The 5,697-nt window shown below is 48.2% G+C and overlaps 1 pseudogene; it reads left to right on the top strand.

The window, feature by feature from the left end:
* Positions 1 to 1,692: 1,692 nt before the first annotated feature.
* On the top strand, positions 1,693 to 4,871 carry LOC142008345 (uncharacterized; annotated as a pseudogene).
* Positions 4,872 to 5,697: the final 826 nt, after the last annotated feature.

Here is a 5,697-nt window from a genome sequence, read left to right as displayed (position 1 = left end):
GGAAAACTGCAGTGGCACTACCCTCTGGCCACAGTGCCCTGACGCTGTCACCAGGAAGGGGAAAACTGGTGCAGCCACACACCCCAGTGCTCAGCCCCACCTTTGCCACTGTGGCTGCCCGCCAGTAAGACCCCAAGACCACCCAATTCCCTGACCTAAGCCTGCTGTTCTGCCATCTACCCCTGGTTGGGTCCCCTCCACACCCCCAAACTCTCTGCCTTGAGCCTTCTACCCCCTGCCCTCACTCCACTATCCTCTGCCCCTGGCCTGAGGCCTCCCCTACACCAAAACCCCTCTTTCAGTGGGCATGATGTTACACATAACAACCATCTACCCCATGGGCTGAATTGCAGAGGACGTGAGCAGTTCTTAAGGATGGGAGTATCTTAATAATCAATTAATTTCAAGCCAATCTGAAATATTTTGTAGGAGCTCTCTCTAATTCACATTTTTATGACACTTTTCTTGGAAGCCTATCCTGCAATGTAATAAACTTCACCACTAGTGACTTTCTACTGAAATTCAGCCTACAATTTGACAATGGGATCTCTTGGGGTGAGGTCCACCAGCCACTCAAACTTCTGCAGGTGTTGAATGCAGCTGTCCAATTTGCCCTCTGGCAAAGAGAAAATTGTCCACAAGGGAGCCTGTCGTTGATGCCAGAGTGAAGGGAAACCAAGGAAGAGGTGGGGTCAAGAGCAGTCAGTGGTGCTGACCTCCTGCCAGAGCCGTGCAGAAAAGTGTCAGCATTTCAAAGGGGCCCAGGGCTCCAGTCACCGCCAAAGTATCAGTAATTATGACCAGAGCTCTTGACACCTTTGACAGGCTGGGCCCCAGAGCAGCTACCCTCTTTGTCCCCTCATCGGTGGGCCTGCTGCTGAGACTACCCTTCTCTGGAGCTAGTGCATGTATGTCTCTTCAAGCAGAGAATTACCTCTGCAGCTCCAGCGCAGACCATCTCTGGGGATCTGCAGCAAGTAGCCATCACACCACACTCATTAATTCTGTTTTGATCAGATTGTTGTAGTGATTTAATGTTGTTTGTACATGAACAGGATTAGAAAAACTTTTGCTTTACACTGTGGGTTTCCTCAAACCAATTAGGACAGCAAACACTATGCACGAGACATTTGTTCCGTGCCATTCCCACTGACACGTGCCAGTGAGGATTGCAGTGAACATGTCAGCAGCCTCTTACCCATCACTTCTGGCACATGGGCTGGCGACAGTGCTAAAGATACAATCCTTGAACAGTCTGGGCTGCCCTTTGCATGTGAGCAGTTGCTTGCCCCGATTTCTTTGTAGATAACTTTGTCGATAGGGAAAGTGACCTCAACTCTGTTTTCATTTTCTGTCCTTGAAACAGGTTGATGAATGGGAGGTGGAATCTCAGCCCTTGGCAGCTTTACAGGCCCCTGTACTCCCTGTGCAAACATCTGTGCCAGAAACAGTGCCTCTCAGTGCAGATGATTCCCTTTGGACTGTATTAGCTGCAGTCCAGGCTGTTAAGAGGAGGTTAGAATCTCATGCAATGTGGTTGCTGAGTCTGGAAAGGAGAATGTGGGTGGCTGAAAAAAAAAAACTAATAGGCTGTGAGAAAATAATGAGTTTGGGAAGCAGCTGGAGAGTAAGCGGTCCATGCTGGGAACTCTGATCCAGGAATACGGGCTGCTGTAGAGGCGTCTGGAGAACATGGAGAACCTGCTGAATAACAGTAATTTCTGGCTCCTGAGGCTCCCGCCAGACTCTAAGAGGTAAGTGCCCCAGGTAGCTGGTAGTAAAACCTGAGAGCAGCAGTCACTGACTGTGACCCCTCTGCAGCAGGTGTTGTCAGACACAGAACAAAAAGACAGACCTAAGGAGACTACAATACAAGTATTGGATGATCTGGAATGGGTGGTACAGGAAAGGAGGCATTTCTTGTTGGTGTGGTGGGCAGTAGAGCAAGGCAGAGAGGTGTCCCCAAGATCTGTGGTCAGAGTGAGAAATGAGTGGGTGGAATAAATTTTTATGTGCACAGATGTGCAAATGTGCACCACCAGTAGAAGCAAAACCTAGCTGTGGATGCTCTGCTAATCAGCTGAGTATCATTTGAATCTCTCCTTGGTGGCCCCACAAGCACACCTCTGACAGGGAACACTGGAGGAGGCAGAAGCAACTTGTGCTGTATTGAAATGTCTGTCAGGTTTTCGCAATGCCCTATGTTAGGTATGTTTGCAGTACTGAGCAGATACACCAAATGCCTAGAAGCAGCATTGGACGGGGTAGCAGGATGTAATCTCTTCATCTGTATTGGGCCGCAGGCTAGCTGTGTAATAGCCGTTATTATAACTCATTCACAAAAAGCAATTTTTGTGTTATGACTTTGCAGTTTAACATTCCCGCCCACAGCCCCAAGTGTACTAAGCAGATATTCCTCTTGAAGGACTAGCTACGTGTGAAATTTGAAGTGGGCTACATTCTCAGCTGTTGGATTGCTGGCGCTGCATTACAGTCAATGGAGAAATGTCAGTTTATCCCAGCTGAGAATATGACCCCAAAAGCTTAAATAATACTTAGTGCCAGTCTGAGCTGTAAAATTCCAAAACTGAGGTTAATTATTTTTCCATAAAAGTCCAAATAAATCTAACTCAAACATTGTTGGGGGCAGGGAAGGGAAATCTCCTTTTGTTTCAGACCATGTAAGAAAAGTTTCAGGGCAAAGGGGTAATTTTTGAAGACTGAATTCCTGAAAATAGGATTACAGTAAACTCTTTCTTACACAGCAACCCCAGGACCGGGAGGTTGCCGGATATTCAAATTTGCTGCTTAATAGCAAGGTAGATGGGGATCCCCAGCAGGAGGGCAGCGGACCCTGCCAGCCCCGTGGCTAGGAGCTGGCTGGCGTGCGGAGCTCCACCAGCCACTCCAGCCCTGGGGAGCTGGCCAGACTGCCAGGCTTGGGGAACTCCCAAAGCTCCAGGGCTGGGGGAATTCCACTGGGGTGGGAGCTCTGTCGGCAGCGCTGGGGCCAGGGTAACCCCGGCAGCCGGGGGGCTAACTGGCAGCTCCAGCCCCAGGTCCAGAGAAGCCCCAGCCAGGAGAACCCAGGTGGAGCCAGCAGGAGATTATGCTGGTTAATTGAGAGTTCCGGTAGAACGAATGCTGGATAAGAGGGAGATTACTCTATAATGGAAATAAAATTACAATCATCCCTTGATAGTTTTGCTGTTCAATAGTGAATTTTACTCTCCAGTTGTCTAGATCTTATGGGCTCAGCACTGATCTTTCATTCTTCCTGATGCTTATATAACACCCTTTTCCCAGACCTCCACCTAAACGTGTGACGCTTCTGGTTTACAGACAAGTTTTCAGGCCAGGAATCTCCTCTCTCAGTTCAAACACTAATGGGCTTATTTTTCACAAGCACTGAGCAGGAAGTGGGATGGGGGAGTTACTCTGCTGATTTGAAAATTGGGTCCTGGACCATGTGTGCTCATTTTTTATCTTGGATAAAATTTTCAAAAACCTAAATCCCAGTTTCCACAGTCTCAAGTAACTTTCAAAAATGGGACTCAGTTTGTCACCTTTATCTGCCAGGTTCCATAAGCTGGCATGGTTATTTTTTCTGTGTTGAGTCATGGAATGGCTTAATCAGCAGAGGCTTCCTTTCTCTCACTCATGCAGGCAAAGAGAGTGCTGAAATCTCTGATTCCCTCTCTCTTGCTGCAGATGATGTGATTGTGATTAAAACAGAGGTGCAGGAGAATGGGGATAATCCTGAAGGCTTAGAGCCACATGAAACGCTCCTGGGAAGTTCAGGGCAAAGTGTTTCCCAGAGTCCAGTTGCTACTAGGACCTGGGAAGATCAGTGTAGCTCAGTAACACCACCTAGTAGCAAGGCAGGCAATGTCTTGGGAGAGTTGACTCCACATGGAAGAGATTTTGGTGCCATCAAGCCTGTCCTGGTGCATCAGGGAGGGAGATCGCATATCACACATACTAAGGATGGGATGAACATCCATCTGAAAGGGACCTTTGGGAAGCAGCACAAGAGCCGGGGGAGAGGGAGACCCCATAGATGTACAGTGTCGGAGAAACTCAGAATGGCACTAGAAGCTCCTGGTGCACTCAGTGCAAGTTCTCCTGGGAAGAGGACGTGTAAATATTCCACCGGTGAGCAGACCTGCGGTTGGAAATGGTTCCTTCTGAACCATGGACAAGTCCCCGTGAAGGAGAGGCCGTTCCAGTGTTCTGTGCGGGAATTGCTTCCAGATGGAGGGGAGTTTCCTCAGATACCAGCAGGGCCACAGGGAGGAGAATCCCCAGGGGTGCATGGAACGTGGCAAGGACTACAGCTGCTTGGTGGCGCTCTGTGGGGGCCAGCAGCTCCATGCCACAGGGAGGTCAGCCAGTGCGCTGAAGGTGAGGGAGACATCTGGTCAGAAACAGTGTCTGTTGAACAGCCAGCAAGGGTGCCATGGTGAATGGCCATTCCAGTGCACCCTCTCCAAAAAGAGCTGCAAGGTCAGGGCCAGCTTCCACAAGCACCTGCGGAGCCACGAGACCAGGAAGCCCTGCAAGTGTGCCAAGTGCAGAGCTGACTTCCCATACACGCCACCACCACAGGATCAGCAAAGGGTCCACCAGACAGAGCAGGCTTCCCTAGGGCTGGCTGGAGACCATGAAGACACCGGGGAGCGGGATGGTTGACTAGGTTGTACCTAGTGCGTTATGTCTACTACGGCCCCTTTTCATCTCAAGAGATGGTGGTTAGCAGTGGTGGTGAGGATCTATGGGCACTGTTTGAGTCTGCCACTTCTCTCATGGCTTATCTGTCGAATATTGGATTTGCATGGTCCATTGCAATAATCACGTCAGTCTGTTTCTGAATGCTTGAGTCTTAAAGTTTTTCCTTCTAAGATGAAGTTCTTTCGCATGGCTTGCACATATACTATCAAAGGATGATGTGCCCTGTTGTAGCAATCGTCACCAGGTATTTCAATCTGATGACCTAGATTTCCAGGATTTTGGATGGATGTTGAATTTTTTCATGGCGTTTTTCATTGTATCCTTGAATCTTAGCTTTGGTCTTCCTCTTATTCTCAACCCACATGACAGATCACCAAAGAGCATTTCTTTGGGAAAACGTTCATTACCCATTCTTCTCACGTGACCAAGCTATCATAGTCTTCTGCTGTTGAGGGTTGCTATGAGGCTGGGTATGCCAGATATAGACAGGACATCTTCATTTGAAACTTTATCTTGCCAGTTGATATTCATAATTCTGCAGAGGCAGCGAAGATGGAAGCTGTTCAATTTTTTCTCCTGGTTTGAGTAGGTGGTACATGCCTCAGAACCATATAGAGGATACTCAGTATACATGCCTGGTAGATAAGTATCTTTGTTTTCACTGTCATCTTAGGATTGTTCCATGCTCGTTTCGTAAGTCTGCCAAAAATCGTAGCTGCCTTCCTGTTCTGATGTTCAGTTCAGTTCAGTAGCTTTGCAGTTACAGTAGATCCAAGGTAATGGAATTGTTGAACCACATCTAATGGGCTGTTATCCAGAATAACATTGGGTCGCTGAGATATACTTTGAGTGAACACAACAGTTTTCTTCATGTTTATGTCAAGGGAAAACAACTTGCAGGCTGTGGACAGAGAATTCATCAGTGACTGCAGAGTGTCTTACTTATGAGCAATGAGAGCTGCATCA

This window comes from Carettochelys insculpta, chromosome 2 (genome assembly GCF_033958435.1).
Source record: "Carettochelys insculpta isolate YL-2023 chromosome 2, ASM3395843v1, whole genome shotgun sequence".
Taxonomy (NCBI): domain Eukaryota; kingdom Metazoa; phylum Chordata; order Testudines; family Carettochelyidae; genus Carettochelys; species Carettochelys insculpta.
This window is presented reverse-complemented; position numbering and strand designations above follow the sequence as displayed.